We start from the raw sequence: 23,177 nt of genomic DNA, 5'->3' as shown, positions 1-23,177 counted from the left end.
ATCGATGCGGTATGTGGGCAGAGGGAAAAGTTGTGTGGACCGGAGCTGGGCCAGAAAACGTACAATTGCTATGTGGGTGTGTTGTTTTGAATTTGAAATTACAAATAACCAATATCAAAAATATCCTTAAACACAGTCGGTTATGTCTTAAGTCCCAGATGGACACATAACCCAAAGATGTTGTTTTTCATGCTAAACATGTTAAAATTTTTGGGGTTTTATTTTTTTTATTTTTAATCATTAGGCTTTTTTTTAATCTGTTCATTATTTTTAATTAGGCTTCTTCTTATCATTGTCGCGTGTTTTCATTGATCTTATATTTCATATTTACACGCTGCAACGTTTTGTGATTTTCAACAAGATATATTACTGAAAAATTAGCTCGTTTTAGTCCTCTGATCCTCACTCAGGAATCGGCTTTTTGAAAAGAAGAAAAAAAAAAAAAAAAAAAAAAAACAGCGCACCTTATAGACGCACGCAAGTGATTTCTATTGATTTTCCTCGTATTATTTCTCTCCTCTCGCCGCTTCAAACTCCAGTCCAGCGGGTGGCACTAAAACACACACGTTTGTTTCCCAAACACCATTAAACCTCAGACGAAGAAGATTAGCTTCACCGCTCTCTATCTGATGTTTTGTCGGGGTGCTAAGTGGTCAGAATTGTTTCTGTAAATAGAAAAATAAGTTTTTGAATCAGGACAGTAAATACTTGTAATATTCTCATCCTCCCAGTCGTGACTAAGTGTTGAATCAAGCAGGAATATCTGGAGGAGCATCATCTGAACTGAGATCTGCTGCTGTGAAGATGGAGTTTGTTAAAGAGGAGAGTGAAGAGAACACGAGTGAACTAGAAACCTGGATAATTAAACACGAAGATCCAGTACCCTGGATAATAAAACACGAGGAACAAGAACCCTGGAGAATTAAACAGGAGGAACCAGAATCCTGGAGGATAAAACAGGAGGAAGGAGGTTGGTGTTTATTCTTCATCTTGACTAGAGTTTTTGCTAGGGCTGTTCGAATTTGGCCAAAAATCATAATCACGATTATTATTTTGGTCAATATTGTAATCACGCTTATTTAACACGATTATGAGTGGTCCATATGTCCAAAACTTTATATGAGTGATTTATTTAAAGATAGAGATTCAGATATATGTCAGGGCTGCAGACTAACATTTGAGAGCAGTGGCACCAGCGCCACTAAGTTCTGATGTTGACAGATGGTTGCGCCAGGAGCAGATTTGGGGTGGTGCGCGGGAGTATTAAAATATAGATAATTTAATCATTAAATTACTATTGTTTTGCATTAATAATCGGGTCAGTGGTTCAAATATTTACTTGCTCTGTCAACATTTTCACTGGCCCTGCCACAAAGAATAAAATAGTTGCTGTTATCATTGTTTTTGATCTGTTATCCTGTATTCTGATAAATAAGCTTATATGACACCAATATTTTAATAGATGCCAATGAAATTTACAATTTCGATACCACAGCAAAAATCACTAGCCAAAAATAAACATTAAGTTTAAACATTATTAAAGACAAGTGACAGCCAGTAAATAACAGTTGAATAAATGACAAGTAATAGCACTATTAAATATAGGCCTATAGCACAAAAATAGAAATGAAATGATGCTTTAGATGTTTATGCTTGTAGATGTTCAGGTACAGAAATTGAAAAATCATATATAAAATAACATTTGCATATTCTTCATTCTGTGTTGCACCCATAGACTGTATAAAAACATGGACGTAGTGTCCGTGACGTCACCCATAGACTCCTGAAGAGCGTTTTTGAAGCTCAAAGTGTGCATCTTGGCAGTGCGTCACCGCGCGACTCTCCCGTATAATCAAAAATGGGCAAAAAGGCGGGAGCTGGTTGCTGAAGCCACGCCCACCTAGCTCGACAGCATTCTCAGCAGCGCAAATCCACCTGTCACTCAAGTGGCCACGCCCTTAATTATGCAGAACTTTAAGGCTTAATATAATTTAAACGGATGAGTTAAAAAAAAAAATTCACCCCCCTCACAGTTGTCATGAAGGGCAAAATTAGCTATATAGACCAAAATCATTTTCTGAACCAGGCTGTAAACAATGTTTTTTCTGCTGTAAAGTTGGGCATTTTAACATGGGGAGTCTATGGGATTGACTCCCTTTTGCAGCCAGCCTCAAGTGGCCAGTCGATGAATTGCAGTTTTAGTGACTTCCTTATTGGCTTCATGAGAGAGAGCGCGAGGTTGCCGCTTTGATTTTTTTTTTTTTTATTGTTGCACTGCCTCTACTGCCACAACTCTTTAAAAAAAAAAAAAAAAAAAAAAAACTTTTTATTCCACATCGCCCCATCAAGCTCTTGCTGGATCCACTCCCCTGCTATCAACGAGAGGAACATCTGTACTTCCACAACAGACAATGAAAATTTTTGGTTGTTAAATAAAGGTGCGCTCATTCAAAACAGTTGCGTTCGATCCTTCGCTGGCTAGCGGTTCTTTTGTGTTTGTGTTGCTAGTTCAGTGACGCAGGTAGCGAATCGATGCGTTTTTGTAAGAAAAATATCCATATTCAAAATGTAATAATCACTTTAATGTAGCTTTTGCCAACAGTTGTACATGGAAGCAGCTCCAGGCGGATGATGTATGAGGGCAGCTTTGCGCATGCGCCAGTGAGTCTTGTGAAAACCAATGTTTGTTAACAGGAGCAAAGGAAGCAAAGTTTTCTTACTTTAGCAAAAGAAAACCAGTCTCCTTTTGGCCTATATCGAAATCCTTCGACATTCTTCCTTACAAATCCTCGTTATGTACTTCTTGTTTTTGAGCGTTGTTTTGTTTTGATCTCTCCCCTGCGCTTCCGCGTTCGTCACTTCTGAGCGGCGCATGCACAAAGCCGTGTACAACAGTGAGCGCAAGCTAGATTCAATTATTATGATTTAAATATGGTTATTTTTCTTACTAAAACGCTACAGGACGCCTTTGTTCACCCCTGGAGGCGTGTGAGACACTTTTTTTTTATTAAGGATGGGCGCTTTTTATTTAAATTCTTTTGGACTGAAGCACTACAACACCCGATGAGTGCCATTAAACAGCTGGAAAGATCAAAGACAATTTTAAATAGAACTCTGACTGGATTCATCTGAAAGAAGAAAGTCATACACTCTAAAAAAAATGCTGGGTTAAATACAACCAGTGCTGGGTGAAATATGGACAAACCCAGCAATTGGGTTGTTTTGACCCAGCGGTTGAGTGAAATGTTTAACCCAACCACTGGGTCAAAACAACCCAATAGCTGGGTTTGTCCATATTTTACCCAGCACTAGGGCTGCACAATTAATGGAATTTCTAATCACAATTACAATTGTGGATGCCACAATTATGTAATCATTCAAAGTAGCAATTTTTTTTCTTTCTACATGTTATCTTAAGGGTTTTTCCCATTATTTTAATTTTAGTTTTAGAATAACATTATAATACCATTCATATTTTTACTCTTTTATAATTTAAAGAAGAAACCAATCCGATGTTTATTTGACATTTGAGGCTTAATACTATAGAAAAGCACTAAAAGTTTTTCAGTTAGAGTGTTTGAAAATGGCGGCTTCTCGCACTAGTGTCATCTGATGTTAACGTGACGTGTGTGCTCTCTTTCACGTCCAAATTCCCAACCCAGCGCCGCTGGGTTATAGATCAAGACCAATTTTTAACCCAAAATTGGGATAAAACAACCTAACATCCTTACCCAGCAGTCTCAGTCCAGCGTTTTTTAGGTTCAACCTCTTCCAGGTTGTCGGCTGTATGGCTTTCCGGCAAGAAGCTTATTTGAAGGCATTTCGATTCTAGTGTACATTCTTTGCTGACATAATGTGCGGTCACTGACATGTAAGGCATCATGTTGCAGCTGGACAACATTTCAGGTGTCAGGGCCAAATATTCCACATCATCCAGCACTCCTGAAATATTTGCTCTAATGCCGTTGTACAACTTTGGGACTGCGGTCTTCGAGAAGAATGTCTGACCTGTCAGCTCATACTTAAAATGTTTGCAGCATGGCCTTAAATGCGCTCTTCTTTACCGTATTAAAAGAAACCATTTCTTTTGCTAGGTAGCGAGTTACAGCACTAGTACACTGCTTCCATCTTTCGCTGTCAGGCTTGTACTTTGTACTTTTGGCAAAAGCCTAAGATATGGTTGGTCCCTAGCTGTTTTGCGACGTTCAGTTGTGCATGATGACATTGGCAATTAACTGTATTCCGCGGAATGGTGCACATGCAAATGGTAATGTAAATTTGTCGTCTGTCCATCTTTTGTGTGGATTACAAGAGCACAAATCCTGCACACCACTTTCATTAGGTCTAAGACCAATGTATTGCCAGGTAGGTGAAGTGGTACCTTTTTTTACAGACCAAATTTGTCAATGCCATTATTAGATCATTATGCCTACTTCACACCAGGGTATTTTGTGTGTTAACTTTATTTTCAGGTTTGGTTATGGGCAAAACAAAGAACATGTGGATCGGATCATGGGTGTTTGATAATAAATATATTACAAACTACAATAAAATATGATGCCAGATTGGTCAACATCGCCCAACCATAAAGCACAGTTTATTTTCGTAATTTTACAAAAGCACATTGTTTTGTTGTTAATATGACTATACTCAAATAAAAGTAGACCCTTTGCGGTTTCAAATAATACCTTATTCGTATCTAAACGATCAAAAATTATGTATTTTTAGTTCTTTTTGTGGTTCATCAAGAAAAAACATGACAGACCACACCAGTGTGGTCTTCGACCCCAGATGGTTAATAATAGTGACAGTTATAAAGTTTCAAGTTGTTTTAGATTAAGTTTGTTGTAATAGAAACTTTAGAGCTTTTGAATAATATAGATGAAGCAGCAAATAATAAGGACACTTTTTTCAACAAAGTATGTCTATAATGTTTAAAAAATAATATTTTGAATATCAGTGTAACTCGTTCATGAAAAGTTTCAGTGAAGTATAATTTATTAAATTGCCTCAAAAGGAACAAGATTTTGTATAGAAATTGTCTTTACACTGTTACAACATGGTTCACTTTTATGTACTTTCACATATCTCTTTTTTCCCCAAGTTACTGACAAATTAACAGTTTTTCCTTTTATTTTAGAGTTTATTGAAGAAAGTGAGGAGAACGAAGTATTAAATGAAGTTCAGGAGAAAAATCATGTCAAAACTGGAGAAAAACATTTGAGTTGCTCTCAAACCATACAGAAAGATTTAAAGAAAAGAGGAGCCAAGAAATCTTTCACTTGCACTCAGTGTGGAAAGAGTTTGACATGCAAATATAATCTTGATGTTCACTTGAGAGTTCATACTGGAGAAAACCATTTACTTGTGATCAGTGTGGGAAATGTTTCACACAGTCGTTAAGCCTTAAGGTACACATGAAAATCCACACTGGAGAGAAACAGTACAAGTGTTCACACTGTGACAAGAGATTCAGTCGTTCAGGAGACCTGAAGAAACACAAGTTAGTCCACACTGGAGAGAAACCGCACACATGTGATCAGTGTGGGAAGAGTTTCACACAAAAAGGAAGCCTTACGGCACATATGAGAGTGCATACTGGAGAGAAACTGTTCATATGTAATCAATGTGGAAAGAGTTTTGCACACTTAACACACCTTAAGGAACACATGAACAGCCACACTGGAGAGAAACCTTATAAGTGTTCACACTGTGACAAGAGTTCACTCGGTCAAGAAACCTGAAGAAACACAAGGTAGTCCACACTGGAGAGAAACCGCACACATGTGATCAGTGCGGGAAGAGGTTCACACAAAAAGGAAACCTTATGACACATATGAGAGTTCATACAGGAGAGAAACTGTTCATATGTAATCAATGTGGAAAGAGTTTTGCACACTTAACACACCTTAAGGTACACATGAACATCCACACTGGAGAGAAACCTTATAAGTGTGCACACTGTGACAAGAGATTCAGTCAGTCAGGATACCTAAAAACACATGAGAGGATCCACACTGGAGAGAAACCGCACACATGTGATCAGTGCGGGAAGTGTTTCACACAAAAAGGAAGCCTTATGGCACATATGAGAGTTCATACAGGTGAGAAACTGTACACATGTAATCTTTGTGGAAAGAGTTTGAAATGCAAATATAGTCTTGATGTTCACATGAGAGTTCATACTGGAGAGAAACCATATACTTGTGATCAGTGCGGGAAGAGTTTCACACAATCAGTACATGTTAAAGAACACATGAGCATCCACACTGGAGAGAAACCTTACAAGTGTTCACACTGCAACAAAGGATTCAATAGGGCAGGAGACCTGAAAAAACATGAGAGGATCCACATTGGAGTGAAACCTTATAAGTGTTCACACTGCAACAAGAGATTCAGCAATTCATCAAGTCTGAAAACACACGAGAGGATTCACACCGGAGTGAAACCTTATAAGTGTTCGCACTGTGACAAGAGATTCAGTCATTCATCAAGTCTAAAAACACATGAGAGGATTCACACTGGAGAGAAACCGTATCACTGCACTGAATGTGGCATGTGTTTCAATCGTTCATCTGATCTACACAGACATACAAAAAACAATCACAGTAAGTAGTCATTTTCAGATCCAGCACTTTCAGATCTGATTCTGCCTCCTCATCAAACTTGAAACAATAATGCATTATCATCTGGATTAATCTGTTCTAACCAGTCATTACAAGTGACATGACAATGAAACATTATCTGAAGTTTTCACAGTGAATAAAGTTCACCTTCATCTTCAAAACCAGCAGATTCAACTGAGATTCAGTTCAACTCAAAGATGGAGTTCCTCCCCAAAGAACAATGTCCAAATGTTTTATTATTGTGTATCATTTTGCTTCATGATATAAATATCACTGTGTTTTCTTATGAGTTTCATATTATGTTCAATTGTCTTATAATGCATGTGTGTCACTTGTTGTTTGCTTACTCTTTCATGAAGGAAAGTAGAAGCTTTTTACAAACTGTTCTTGTTCAGGAAGCTGAAGAAGAGACTAACACTTTAAGAGAGACAGATTTCATTTTAAAATTGTTCTTTGTTGCTTTTAAAATGACTGAATGAGTTATTCTTCTGCTTAAGATGTGTTTTGGAAACGCAGATGCAAGATAAACTGTAATGTAGCTTTGTAATTGATCCTTCTTTGCTTCTCTTGTAAGTAGGAATGGATACCTGAACCCAGTATTAAACGAGCCCTGGGGCTAAATTACAAAAGACCGTAGTATCGATAAGCTGTAATGTTAACTGTTCTACTTTTGGTGCTGGGTATATAAAAAAAAACACAATTTATTATTGGTACATAAATATTATCAAGCTAACTGTATATTGCCAAATGTTTCTACATGAGATAATATCAAGAAATTTGTCACTGATGTGTTTTTGTTATTTTGCAATCCATAAGCGAAATCTCTCTTGTACTTTAGATCTGCTTAATCTAATTTTATTTTCGATTTAATTTGACTTCCAAAGATTATAAAAACAAGATGTTTGAGGAGAAGTGATATTTTAAATAAAATCTGATGTGTCTTGAGGACTTTATGGTCACTGCGTGCGTGTGTCCATTAAGTCCATGTGACCATAATTAGAAGTTTACACCACTAATCTATGATAGAGAACTGGATTGCTGATGATGTTATAGAAGTGAAGCCATTGCACTGCCATATTCCTATTTCCCAGTGCTTCCATATATTCTATTGAATTAAGAGTAAATCGTACCATTTATTGAAAAATAAGCTGTGCATCATCTGAAGGTTTTAGATCCAGTAACTGTTCTCGTGTTTCCATCAGTTTTGTGTTCATACAGACAGTATTCGAGACACTACTGTACAGTAAGCTGCTGTTTGAACGGGACATTTCGAGACTGTAAGGAAATGTGGTTGTCAATCCCTAATGCTATGGCATTTTTAAACTGTGTCGGAGATGTTAGCGTGTCTCTAATAATATCAGTCACAAACATGATCACTGCACGATCTAATGTGACTCGCTGTCATGCATTGTGTGCAAATATGCATTTCTTCTTCCTTTTCATGTTTCGTTGATTTTCTCCACTGCTAAAGAAACTCTTAAGCGTCTTAAAAGTCCTTAGTACTCCTTACAATTTTGGACCTTAAGAGCTCTTTTAAGGGGTTAAGATGCTTTCTGAATTACTTTTTTCTTTACTAGGATCTTTTCTTTAATTTTAAATGGAAACGCACACATTTCTAAGAATTTTGTTACTAGGAGCAACTCTTAGCACTAAGGCCTTTAAATGGTATCTCAGTCTAGTTCTGTAGGCTACACAATCATGGGGAAGACTGCTGACTTGACAGTTGTCCAAAAGACGACCATTGACACCTTGCACAAGGAGGGCAAGACACAAAAGTCATTGCAAAAGAGGCTGGCTGTTCACAGAGCTCTGTGTCCAAACACATTAATAGAGAGGCGAAGGGAAGGAAAAGATGTGGTAGAAAAAAGTCTACAAGCAATAGGGATAACCGCACACTGAAGAGGATTGTGAAACAAAACCCATTCAAAAATGTGGGGGAGATTCACAAAGAGTGGACTGCAGCTGGATTCAGTGCTTCAAGAACCACTATGCACAGACGTATGCAAGACATGGGTTTCAGCTGTCACATTCCTTGTGTCAAGCCACTCTTGAACAACAGACAGCGTTAGAAGCGTCTCGCTTCAAAAAGGACTGGACTGCTGCTGAGTGGTCCAAAGTTATGTTCTTTGATGAAAGTAAATTTTGCATTTCCTTTGGAAATCAGGGTCCCAGAGTCTGGAGGAAGAAAGGAGAGGCTGAAAGGAGAAAATCTATGGGGTATTGTGAAGAGGAAGATGCGATATGCCAGGCCCAAGAATGCAGGAGAGCTGAAGGCCACTATCAGAGCAACCTGGGCTCTCATAACACCTGAGCAGTGCCACAGACTGATATTATATAACCAACTTCCAGAGCGGCCTGATTTTTATGACGAAATGCAAGTGGAATCCTTTTATGGGCAACAATTATTCAAGATTCTTTTAAGTTGAGACCAGTTACCGAAAGTGAGGTTCTTCTGGGATAGATGATATTCCTGCTAAATTTTTTAGGCACTCCACTAGAGTGATTGCTCCTTCTGTATAATATATCTTAAATTTATCAATTGGACAAGGAAAAATACCAAGGGAGTTTAAAAGTGCTAGAGTTATACCATTATATAAGAAGGGTTGCAAGTTAAATATGGCTAATTACAGGCCTGTCTCTGTTTTGGGTGCACTGTCTAAGATTTTGGAAAGAGTTATCTATGACCAAATTGAACAATATATTAGTAAAAACAATATTTTATATGATTTACAGTCTGGATACAGTTACACTCAACTGAGACTTGTATGTTATATATGACTGATAAAATAAGGAAAGCGGTTGACAATGGTAAATTATGTGGGATGGTTATGTTGGACCTTCAGAAGGCATTTGATACTATAGACCACAAAATTTTACTGTACAAGTTAAAGGCAGTTGGTTTTGATGAGAATTCTCTTAGGTGGGTTCAGTCCTACCTTGATGGTAGATGCCAGAGGGTTGACATTAAGGGTATATTGTCTAGTCCTTTATTTATTAACTGTGGAGTTCCTCAAGGGAGTATTTTAGGTCCCTTATTTTTTATTTTATATATACATGATCTTAAAGCAGCATGTTCAGAGGAACTTATTCTGTATGCAGATGATGCAGCAGTTTTAGTGTCTCATCAGGATAAGGGTGTCCTAGAGGAAACTATGACATTGCAGCTACAAGAGTTGTCTAAATGGTTTTTAGATAATAAACTCTCCCTACATGCAGGAAAGACTGAGGCTATTCTCATTGCATCTAAAATGAAATTAAATAAGGATGATACCTTTTTGATTAAGATTAACAATATGGCAATAGAGGTAAAAAATGTTGTAAACAATTTTGGTTGTTTAATAGATAATAAATTAACATGTGATTTTATGACTATAAAGGTACTTATAAAAATACGTGGTAAAATTAGGCTTTTAGCGAGGCAAGCCGATTTATTAGATGTTCATTCCTTAAAATTATTGGCAGGTGCCAACCCCATTTTGGTTATGCTTCCTCCTTTTGGTATAGTAGTTGTTCCCAAGTTTAAAAAATAAAAATAAATTGTAAAAGGCTCGAAACAAATTAGTTCAGATAATTTAAAAAGTGCGTTCTCAATCACATTTGCATAGCGAAAGTTTTAAGGAGTTGGGTTTATTGACTGTGGAAAAAAGGGTGTTATTTTTTAAAAATGGGTATGACGCATAGAATTGTCAATAATGTGGTTTCAAGTTATTTAGAAAATTACTTTTATATGGTGAGTCAACAGCATTCCTATGATACTAGGGGTAAAGATTTTAATATTTAATATCCATGTAAATTTAAGAGTTAGGTTGGGAAAAATATGTTTTTATATACTAGTGCTATAGCATGGAATAAATTACCAGTTTCAATAAAGGACGTAAAAGATTTTTTGAGTTTTAAAAGATTGGTAAAAAGATGGCTGTTTGGTGATGGTAATAATTATTAGCGTGTTTTGTGGTGATTTTATTGTCAATTCTGTCAATTAGTGGTGTTTTTATTGTCAGTTGTGATTTGTATTTGTTTAATTGGTGAATTATCCATACTATGTTGATAATAATTTTATATTATATATGATAATATTATTAGGAGATACTGTGGTTTCGTCTGTTCTGCACTTAGCCATAACCTTTATATTAACATTGAGGGCCGCAGTGAAAATAAGCCAAGGGCTTTATTGTGTTTTTATCCTCAACAGTTTTTCTAAAGTGTATGGGATATTTGTATTTTGTACAGTTTTATAAACTTGTCAAATAAATTTCAATTCAATTCAATTCAACGATGCACACATTGTCCCTGATGTTTTTATGTACATTTATTTTGGGAACAGATAGTTTGACTGGAATAGACACACAAGACACTGTAAATACAATAATGTCAAGGCTGATGAATAAAGTGAATTACTAAACTGCTAGCGATCTTCACAGTAATATGTTTTTAACATTTTAATTCCTATGGTCAAAATTTCACATAATATGAAATCACTTTAAAAGGCCACTGGACAAACTTGTTTTTTAATAGGATGTTATTGTCCTCACAGTGATTTTACAATATCTGTATGTTTGGACTGGATTGTTATATAAATCAGTTTGACAGGTCTCAGAAATTTCCCGGTAATGTCTGATTACCAGCGCTGAGCTTTAATGACCACTATGGGATCATTTATGTATTAACACATTATATATCATCAGCCATTAATATCTTTATCTTTTTTGGTTTATCATATAGATTAAGCTGTTTAAACTGTAATATAATGTATTATATTATATAATGTATGCTATATTCAGAATTTAAATAAAACTTGTGTTTTTCATGCTTGACAAGCACCCACATACGAGACAGAGAAAGCTAACTACTATACTATACACTATATACATTTACATTTAGTCATTTAACAAAAGAGAAATGATATACAAGTGCTATAACAAGTCTCAGTTAGCTTAACGCAGTACACATAACAAGGGCTTTTTAAATAATATAATAAATAAAAAGAAAACAGAATAGAAAAAGATGGAGCAAGCTAGTGTTAAAGAGTTTTTTTTTTTTTGCTTTTGTTAATTGTATAATAAATGAAAAGAAAACAGAATACAAAAAGATTAGAAAGCTAGTTCGATTTTTTTTTTTTTTTTTAAGAATAGATTTAAAATAGAGAGTGCTAGATTTAGAGGATCAAATAAAGATGGAAGAGATGTGTTTTTAGCCGATTCTTGAAGATTGAGTTGGGCAGGTCCTTCCACCAGGTGGGAACATTTAATTTAAGAGTCCGTAAAGGTGACTTTGTGCTTCTTTGGGATAGCACAATCAAGCGACGTTCACTTGCAGAACGCAAGCTTCTAGAGGGCACATAAGTCTGAAGTAATGAATTTAGATAAAGGGGTGCAGAGCCAGTGGTGGTTCTGTAGGCAAACATTAATGCCTGGAATTTAATGCGAGCAGCTATTGGAATCCAGTGCAAATTGATAAACAGAGGTGTGACGTGCATTCTTTTCAGCTCATTAAAAATTAATCTTGCTGCCATGTTCTGGATTAATTTTAAAGGTTTGATAGAACTGGCTGGAAGACCTGCCAAGAGAGCATTGCAATAGTCCAGCCTGGACAGAACAAGAGCTTGAACAAGGAGCTGTGAAGCATGTTCCGAAAGAAAGGGCCTGATCTTCTTGATGTTGAATAAAGCAAATCTGCAGGACCGGACAGTTTCAGCGATGTGGTCTTTTTGAAGGAGTTATTGTTGATGTGCCTAACTGGATGGTGAAATTGTGATGAAGCGATGGGTTTGCTGGAACCAGAAGCAGTTCTGTCTTGGCAAAGTTGGAGGTGATGGTCCTTCATCCAACAAGAAATGTCTGTTAGACAAGCTGAGATGCGAGCAGCTATCATCGGATCATCAGGATGGAATGAGAGGTAGAGTTGAGTGTCATCAGCATAGCAGTGGTATGAAAAGCCATGTTTCTGAATGACAGAACCTAATGATGCCATGTAGAGCGAGAAGAGAAGTGGTCCAAGAACTGAACCCTGAGGCACCCCAGTAATTAGATGTGACTTGGACTCCTCACCTCTCCAAGGTACTTTGAAGGACTTATCTGATAGGTAAGACTCAAACCACTGGAGTGCGGTTCCTGAGATGCCCTTTGCCAGTAGGGTTGACAGGAGGATCTGGTGGTTAACCATGTCAAAAGCAGCGGACAGATCAAGCAAGATAAGTATTGAAGATTTGGATTCCACTCTTGCCAGTCTTAGGGCTTCAACAACTAAGAGCAAGGCAGTCTCCGTTGAATGTCCACAACTGTATAGAAAAAGATAACTTCAGAAGCACAGATGTGATTCTGCAACCGATCTGGTCCAAATGCAGGATTTAAGTGAGGAAACGGTTATTATTTGGCTGCCATGCCAAATCATGCACACCTGCTTGCTTTTCTGTTTAATTTAACAGTGTTTCTGTGAACATATATATATATATATATATATATACTTTATTATTCGGGGAAGTCGTGGCCTAGTGGTTAGGGAGTTTGACTCCTAACCCTAGGGTTGTGGGTTCAAGTCTCGGGCCGGCAATACCATGACTGATGTGCCCTTGAGCAAGGCACTGAACCACAAACTTCTCCCCGGGTGCAGCAGCATAAATGGCTGCCCACTGCTCCGGGTGTGTGTTCATGGTGTGTGTGTGCACTTTGGATGGGTTAAATGCAGAGCATGAATTCTGAGTATGGGTCACCATACTTGGCTGTATGTCACGTCACTTTAACTTGTTTTCACTATTAACAAATAATTGTAACACTTTACAATAAGGTTTGATTAGTTAATGTAAGTTAATGAATTAAACATATTAATTACTGTAAAGTACTATCTAAATAAAGTATATCGAGTGTTATCATGCTGTTTTTTCCAAAGGGTGTTGTTTTCATGCTAAATCTGTTCAAATTTTGGGGGGTTTAGTTTTTTTTTTTTTTTTTAATTACTAGGCTATTTTTTATCTTTTATTATTTTTAATTAGGCTACATCTTATCATTGTCGCGTATTTATTGATCTTAATTTCCATATTTCATGCTGCAACGTTGTGTGATTTTCAATGAAATATTTCACTAATAAATCAAATCGCTCGTTTTTTCCTTCTAATCATCACTCAGGAAGACTGTTGATTTTGATCAAATACCATGCGAGGCTATAATTTTAAATCCTTTTCGTTTATTTGTGCAGATTGGCTTTTTGTAAAGGAGAAAAACAAACAAACAAAAACACAGCGCACCTTATAGACGCACGCACCAAGTAATTTCTATTCATTTACTCATGACAAGAATATGATGACTAAATTATATGGGAAATAACTAGAACCAGAAGATGGCAGTAATGCAACGTTAAGGATGCAAGCTGCCGTTAAAACCCAAAGCAGAAGAAGAAGAATTTCTATTCATTTTCATCGTATCATTTCTTTCTTTTCGTCGCTTCACTCTCCAGTCCAGCGGGTGGCGCTAGAGAACATACGTTTGTTTGCCAAACACCATTAAACCTAAGAGGAAGAAGATTGTCGGGATACTAAGCGTTAGAACCAGAAACCTGCAGAATAAACCACGAAGAACAAGAAACCTGCAGAATAAAACAGGAGGAACCAGAAACCAGGAGAATAAAACACGAGGAACCAGAAACCAGAATAAAACACGAGGAACCAGAAACCAGAATAAAACTCCACTAAAAAGCACATAAACTATTACTCCTCAACTATACCAAAAATCAAACTAGGGCTGCTTGATTATGGCAAAAATCATAATCACGATTATTATTTTGGTCAATATAATCCTAAGGTTATTTAACACGATTATGAGTGGTCCATATGTCCAACTTTATATGAGTGATTTATTTAAAGATAGAGATTCAAATATATATAAGGGCTGCCGACTAACATTTGAGAGCAGTGGCACCAGCGCCACTAAGTTCTGATGTTGACAGATGGTGGCACCAGGAGCAGAATTGGGATGCTGGAGTTTTAAAATATAGATAATTTAATCATTAAATTACTATTGTTTTGCATTACTAAGTGCAGTTACTAATAATATTACATGCCAGTTTATTTTTCTTTTGTTTATTGTTTATACAGATTTGACAGTAAAGCAGTAAAGAGTTAAGATGCATACAAAATGTACTTTTATTAACAACAGTAACAGGTGCAAAATCAAATTTTTATATCGAAAAATTATATATTCCTCTCTTATTAAATAGTTATGTGACATGCTTGAAAGTCATTGAAAAGTGCTTGAATTTCTCTCTCAAAAGCAGGGATCAACACTAAGGATTTTTTTCTACTTGCCCAGTTGGGCCAGTGTTTAAAATTTGGGCCAGCTACAAAAATATATATATATATATATAGTTGCTGTTATCATTGTTTTTTGATCTGTTATCTTGTATTCTAATAAATAAGCTTAATTGACACCAATATTTTAGGTACAAATTAAATTTTACAATTCTCCCTTTCAATTTCGATACCACAGCAAAAATCACTAGCCAAAAATAAATATAAATATTAAGTTTAAACATATTTAAAGAAAAGTGACGGCCAGTAAATAAGAACAACTGAACAAATTACAAGTAATATATTAACACCTAATCATACTGTTGTTGCATCAAAATGTGAAGTAAACAGGCAGGAGACAATGGATACATTTATTTTCTAAAAATAACTCTATCTCAAAAGAATGATGCTCTCCTATGTTTCTGGCTTTCAACATCTACAAAAACAAACATTCTTTTACTGTTAGTAAAAAATAAAATACAATTGATATGATGGAATTATGAACTTTACTTGCCTTAACCGTCTTTCCCTCCCATCACATTTGTTTTGCTTAACCTTTTTATTTTCATTTTTTTTCTAAAAAATATTTTAATGTCATACAAATGTAATCGGCCTGAGGAAATTGTACCATTAAAGAAATGTGACATAAGTAGTGTAGTAATTTAGGAGGTGAACATACTGTGAAATTACATACAATGGCATGTCATTTGAAAGCATTACAACTTAAGATCTATGAAACGTCAGTCAATAAAGCACTTTTTAAACCATGACACTTACATTTTTTAACTTAAATATTATTGCAACCATAGCTAGACTATGAATGAATGAAAATGCATATTTTTCAGTTAAAGAAAACTTAGAGAGTGCGGGCTGCTTCTGGTGCTTGGATTTGTGCTTCAATAATATACTGAAGTTTAAGAATACGCTAGAAGCTAAATGTTGTAAAATGTATTTTTTTCTCTTTCTCTATTTAACAGCATTTACTTACAAAGAGTTATTTCCTCAGTTAGATTTAATGTTTTCCTACATTGCTGGATGTTTTGCTCATGATTAATAAGTTGTTTTCATTTGCCCAAACTGATTTGCCAAAATCAAAATGTGGACGGTGAAGAGAATTGCCAGTAGTGCGATTCCCGTTTGCTGTGAAGCGGGAGCAGCCGGCAGAGGATTCTGCTTGGTCTTAAATAGAGCGCGACCGATATGGGTTTTTTGGGGGCCAATACCGATATTTGGGTGTAAAAAATGTGCCTAAGACTTTTGCACAGTACTTTACATTTATGCATTTAGCAGACGCTAAAAGCGACTTCCAGTGCATTAAGGCTAACATGTTTTACCTAACATGTGTTCACTGGGGATCGCACCCACAACCTTTTGCGATGCAAACACAATGCTCTACCACTGAGCCACAGGAACACTTTAAACATGACATTGTTGCTACTTTATAAAGAATGACCATACAGTCATTCACAGAACTGATGTAAAGACAGTGACAGACAGCACTCATTTTATAAATATCAGAGTGATTGACAGAGATACAGTAGAAACATTATGTGTGGTTTTGTATTAAATAATGACCCAGATCGTGAACATTTATTATCATTAGAGAAAGGGAAGCACAACCTAGGAAATGAGAGCATCCAAGGAGCGAGTGAATGCTATGGATTTATTTTAAATATTTTGAGTGGTCTTTTATGTTATCCATAGTTTTTTTTGTGGCCCCCCGTAAAAAACCCAATCGATACCCAACCCAAGTAATAAGTGCCATATTCAGACAAAGAAACACTGACAACAGAACAACAGACAGCAGAATTAAGTTATTAGAGATTAAGGGTGTCTATGAAGTGTATGTATGCAATGAATATAATGTTAAACATTCAGTATTAATGCCTGTATAGCTGACGTGAATTGGGGATTGAGCGCGCGGCGGCGGCGGAGATGCGCGAGCTTGTCGAGTGAATATACTTCTCATCACTAGAATGTTTGTAGTTCGGTCGGACATGTCAAAAACAAGTAAGTAAAACAATGCAAAAGTTACTTAACGGTAGGTAGTGTGGAAGGGAGAGAGAGAGAGCGCACTTCTGTTGTGTGATCTCACTCACTTAGCACACGCATCATTTGGATTAAAACTAAATCGTAAAAATACCACCATTTATAGGGGCATTCACTATAAACATTTATTTTCAACCTTAGGCATACATGACTTTTTGGCAAAGTGAATCTAGCAGCCTGTGTGTAATGCGCTTGGCTGTACTAATTGTCTCTCTCTGCACCAGTATAAATACATGCACGCGTTGCGCGTTTTGCTTGCTTGAGTGTTTCTGTATTATATGAGCGGCTTTGGAATATAAATCGCAGCACGTTTCAGATAAAAAAAAAAAAAAAAAAAACGCAACTTCTATTTGTGAAAATATCACAGTTAGGAGATTTATAATGAGTGGTTCCCTCTGTTGTTACAGCAAAGCGCGTGATTACAGCACTAAGCAGCGGCAATGAAGCAGCTCTAATGCTATTAAATTAATGATGATGAACCATAGAGCAAAAAAAAACAAAAAAAAATGTAAAGTAACAAAAACTTGTAAAATACATTTTATTTTTCACATAATTAAGTGTGAAAATAAACAAAGGATGTAAAGTCAAACCAAAAAGACCAGATATAATTTCTGATCATTAAGGCTAAGGGTTGCCCGACTAAATGTTGATAGTTGTTTAAATACTGTCACACTAACAGCTGTCTGATTTTTTTTTTTTTTTTATTGAAATCCATTACGTACCTTTCTATCAAAGTTATCTAACATTATCAAGCTAAATTTGTTCTGACACAGTTTAACTCTGAGTTCTTGTCATATTATATTACCATCTTCTGAACTATAGAGAATAAACTGTGATAATGTGAGAAAGGTTGAAGGTGTCTGAATACATATAGGTTTGACTGTATCTATTTATTAAATTAAGTTAACCAGCTAACATTATGCATACTCTTTTGGTTTCTGTACCCAATATTTAAAAAATGTACAAATGCAATAAAAATATTGGTATCGGTACTCGGTGTCGACAAGTACCAAAAATAAAAGTATCGGTATCGGGTAAGTACTGGAAAAAGTGGTATCAGTGCATCCCTACTTTGTACTTTTGGCAAAAGCCTCAGATATGGTTGGTTGGTCCCTAGCTGTTTTGCAAAGTTCAGTTGTGCATGATGACATTGACAATTAACTGTATTCCGTGGGATGGTGCACATGCAAATGGTCATGTAAATTTGTCATTGGTCCATTTTTTGTGTGGATTACAAGAGCACAAATCCTGCACACCACTTCAGACGTGTCTTTTGACTGTCCTCTTTCATTAGGTCTAAAGCCATAGTATTGTCAGATTGGCAAAGTGGTACCTTTTTTACCGACCAAGTTTGTCAACGCCATTATTAGATCACTATGCCTACTTCATACCAGAGTCCCACCAAAAAAGTGATTGGCAGATGGTATTTTGTGTGTTAACTTTATTTACCCGTTTGGTTATGGGCAAAACAACGAACATGCTGGTCGGATCATGGGTGTTTGATAATAAATATATTACATATTACAATAAAATACGATGCCAGATTGGTCGACATCGCCCAACCATAAAGCACACCCTGTTTATTTTCTTTATTTTACAAAAGCACATTGTTTTGTTGTTATGACTATACTCAAATAAAAGTAGACTCTTTGGGGTTTCAAACAATACCTTATTCATATCTGAACGATCAGAAATTATGGAGTATTTTTAGTTCTTTTTGTGGTTCATCAAAAAAAAAAAAAAAAAACTTGACAGACTGTGGTCTTCGGCCCTAGAGGGTTAACAATATTGACAGTTATAAAGTTTCAAGCAGTTTTAGATTTTGTTTGTTGCAATAGAAACTTTAGAGCTGTTGAATAATGTAGATAAAGCAGCAAATAATAAGGGACACTTTTTTGCAACAAAATGTTTGTTACATAATTTTGTTGTTGATCAAACATATTTAATACTAAAAACATGGGATTTGTGTCTATAATGTTTCAAAAATATTTTGAATATCAATGTAACTCATGAAAAGAAATTGTATAGAAATTGTCATTTCTATGTTACAACAGGGTTCACTTTTATGTACTTTCACGTATCTTTTTTTATTCCACGTTACTGACGAATTAACTGTTTTTGCTTTAATTTTAGAGTTTATTGAAGAACGTGAGGAGAACAAAGAATTAAATGAAGTTCAGGAGAAAAATCATGTCAAAACTGGAGAAACACATTTGAGTTGCTCTCAAACCAAACAGAACGATTTAAAGAAAAGAGGAGCCAAGAAATCTTTTACCTGCACTCAGTGTGGAAAGAGTTTGACATGCAAATATAATCTTGATGTTCACTTGAGAGTTCACTGGAGAGAAACCATTCACTTGTGATCAGTGCGGGAAGAGTTTCACACAATCGTTAAACCTTAAGGTACACATGAAAATCCACACTGGAGAGAAACAGTACAAGTGTTCACACTGTGACAAGAGATTCAATCGGTCAGGACACCTGAAGAAACACAAGTTAGTCCACACTGGAGAGAAACCGCACACATGTGATCAGTGCGGAAAGAGTTTCACACAAAAAGGAAACCTTATGACACATATAAGAGTTCATACTGGAGAGAAACTGTTCATATGTAATCAATGTGGAAAGAGTTTTGCACACTTAACAAACCTTAAGGTACACATGGACATCCACACTGGAGAGAAACCTTATAAGTGTTCACAATGTGACAAGAGATTCACTCAGTCAGGACACCTGAAGAAACACAAGTTAATCCACACTGGAGAGAAATCGCACACATGTGATCAGTGTGGTATGAGATTCACACAAAAAGGAAGCCTTATGACACATATGAGAGTTCATACAGGAGAGAAACTTTTCGTATGTAATCAGTGTGGAAAGAGTTTTGCACACTTAGCAAACCTTAAGGTACACATGAACATCCACACTGGAGAGAAACCTTATAAGTGTTCACACTGTGACAAGAGATTCAGTCGGTCAGGACACCTGAAAAAACACAAGTTAATCCACACTGGAGAGAAACCGCACACATGTCTTCAGTGCGGGAAGAGTTTCACACAAAAAGAAAACCTTATGACACATATAAGAGTTCATACAGGAGAGAAACTGTTCACTTGTAATCAATGTGGAAAGAGTTTTTCACACTTAACTAACCTTAAGGTACACATGGACATCCACACTGGAGAGAAACCTTATAAGTGTTCACACTGTGACAAGAGATTCACTCAGTCAGGACACCTGAAGAAACACAAGTTAATCCACACTGGAGAGAAACTGTATCACTGCACTGAATGTGGGAAGTGTTTCAGTCGTTCATCTGCTCTACACATTCATACAAAAAACATTCACAGTAAGTAGATCATCTTCAGATCCAGCACTTTCAGATCTGATACTGCCTTCTCATCAAACCTGAAACAATAATGCATTAAGCAATAGAATATCATCTGGATTAATCATTTCTAACCAGTCATTACAAGTGATATGACAAAGAAACATTATCTGAAGTTTCACAGTAAATAAAGTTCACCTTCATCTTAAAAACCAGCAGACTGAACTGTGAAATTCAGATCAACTCAAAGATGGAGTTCCTCCCCAAAGAACAATGTCAAAATGTTTTACTGCGTACCATTTTGCTTCATGATATAAATTAATTCAATGTATTTTCTTATGAGTTTCATATTATGTTCAATCGTCTTATAATGCATGTGTGTCACTTGTAGTTTACTTACTCTTTCATGAAGGAAAGTAGAAGCTTTTTACAAACTGTTCTTCTTCAGGAAGCAAAAGAAAAGACTAACACTTTAAGAGAGACTGAGATTTATTTTTAAAATTGTTCTTTGTTGTTTTTAAAATGACTGAGTTATTCTTCTGCTTAGATGTATTTTGGAAATGCAGATATACATAAATTTCTACATATGCCATGTCATGCCATAGCATCATTAAACTACCATTTAACGATGGACAACAGTTTATTTTTTTTCCTGTAACCTATGGTTCTCTGACCATAAAGGCTGCTTTGTAATTTGTCCCCTGACTAAGCATTTAAATAATTTAGGGGAAGCATTTAAATAATTCTTTGAATGCCCTTAAAGAATGAAGTGTCATCAATCGAATCGAATCGAATTTAATTGTGATTCGAATCTAATTGAATCATTCTGAATTAGCAAAAATTGTTCTTGAATCGAATGGAAACGGGGCTCCAAGAGCCATTAAAGATAGTAGAGAGTCTCTGTTGTGACGGTTTTGGAATAAACCGCACTGTTTTTAAATATATCAAATGTAAGAGCCAATCAGGAGAAAGGTGTGAAGGATTATGAGTGGAAATAGATGAATAAAAGAGGAAATTGAAAAAAAAAAAAAAAAAAATGGTGACGTGTTGAGTTGCAGGGAGAGGGCAGGTCGGCTGCCGAATTGCGGGTCGTTTAAATTATGTACACGCCAGTGTTGCAAAATCTACTACAGCACCGAAAGCGGAATGGTTTACCTGCTGAACTTGTTTGATCCTGTGTGTCTGACGCGCGACTGGAGAGCGTTACTTGACACGTACGACAGAGAGTTGCTTGTTCCTAGCGCTTCCGTGATTGCTGAGCTCCTGCGTTTCTGACGCCGACTGTGGAGCGTGAGTGGGTCCACGCGCTGGCATTCTGTCTGGGGTCTTTGATTTCGACGGACAAAGAGGATTAATCGCTATCCTATCGTATTGCCTCATCGATGTCCATAGCAGAGCGTGCTGATTCATAAAACTGCCGAGTCTAAACTCAACTCAACTCAACTCAGGTATTCATTACCAACGATGCACTTTAAAACTTCCAAAATCTCCCGCATCATTATTCACACACAATTCAAGAATACACACACACACACACACACACACACACACATTCTCCTTTGCCTTCAAAGCTTAATCTTTTTTTGTTTTCTTTTTGGGGAAACCTTTAAATCTTTGATTTTGAACTGTTTTTTGAATATTTTGATTTTGTCTGTTTGATTATAGAAATTATTGAAGTGTTTTTGCTATTTTTTTTTTATTTTTTTGAGAAACAAACTCTTTACCCCATGAACTAATAATTGCTGGTACCTGATGCACCACATCACATGAGTTGATTTGTGTATATGCCTTTGATCTTCTGTAAAAGTGTTTTTTTCATCTTGATATTGCACATTACAATTTGATGAAATTGAATTTTTTTTTTGTGTGTGTGATTCATTACATTGACATCTGTGTGTGTGTAAATGGTGGATTTACGTCTGCCTGGCGCCCGAATTGAAGATTATTTTGAGAAATTAACTTTTAAATTAATTTCCCATCGTTAGGGTACCACCGTTACACTGTAATCTGGCTCATTTGACTTACAATGAAGAGAACAAGAACCTCACGCTAGAGACTTTGTTTAATCATCCATCCAATGTCATAATTTTTTACCTTAATTAGGGGTTCAAGTGCAGTAGTGACATCTACACCTGTGACTCATGTTGTACCAGACACACTCTGAAGGCCAAAATGCATCAGTGTGAAACAGTTTAACTATTCTAAATGTTTCTATTGTAGTAGCCAGTTTGTGAATAAAGCCTTTTATAACCCTTTTTTTGTGGAACTGAAGTGCCTAGGATTTATTTCTATAATATACAGTCATGTGAAAAAGATTTATTTAACTCCTTTTTATTCTTGATCATTTTCAGTGCTCTTAAATGCATTAATTACATTTATTCTAAAAATGCATTGTTTACTGATGTTTTTACAGAAAACTTGTACCGTTATAAAGTGCCATGAAAATAAGTATAAAATGTGATGCTTTGTTTTTGAGACAGAAAGAACTGAGCAAGCGATTAATAAATGCTCAGAGCTCAGAGGGGAAATTGTTGATGCTCCACTCCACTCACATACTCTGCCGGACATTAATGTTGAGTATATAAGAATAGGTGATAATGTTGTTTTAATATCTCCGCTATAGAAGATGACACAATTAGGGCTGTGCAATTAATCGAATTCGATTGTCGTGCGCATCTCGTCAGTAAAGACGGTCCCGTGATTAGTACTAAATCAGCATCACCTGCTTTCAGATGGAGCGGCTTTCACTACACAGAGCCGTATTTTACTGACAAATTAGGCGATATCGCGTTCGAAATCGAATGCGATTCATCTGCGATTATGAGGGCGATTTTGCCTAATTGTCAGTGAACTACGGGACCGGCTTTACTGACGAGATGCGCACAACAATCGAATG

At 36.2% G+C, this 23,177-nt stretch overlaps 1 pseudogene; it reads left to right on the top strand.

The window, feature by feature from the left end:
* The first annotated feature begins 576 nt into the window (after positions 1 to 576).
* Positions 577 to 21,464, top strand: LOC109053086 (annotated as a pseudogene).
* Positions 21,465 to 23,177: the final 1,713 nt, after the last annotated feature.

Source organism: Cyprinus carpio, chromosome B3, assembly GCF_018340385.1.
Source record: "Cyprinus carpio isolate SPL01 chromosome B3, ASM1834038v1, whole genome shotgun sequence".
Classification (NCBI taxonomy): domain Eukaryota; kingdom Metazoa; phylum Chordata; class Actinopteri; order Cypriniformes; family Cyprinidae; genus Cyprinus; species Cyprinus carpio.
Note: the sequence above shows the minus strand (reverse complement) of the source record. Positions and strands in the feature narration are given on the sequence as shown.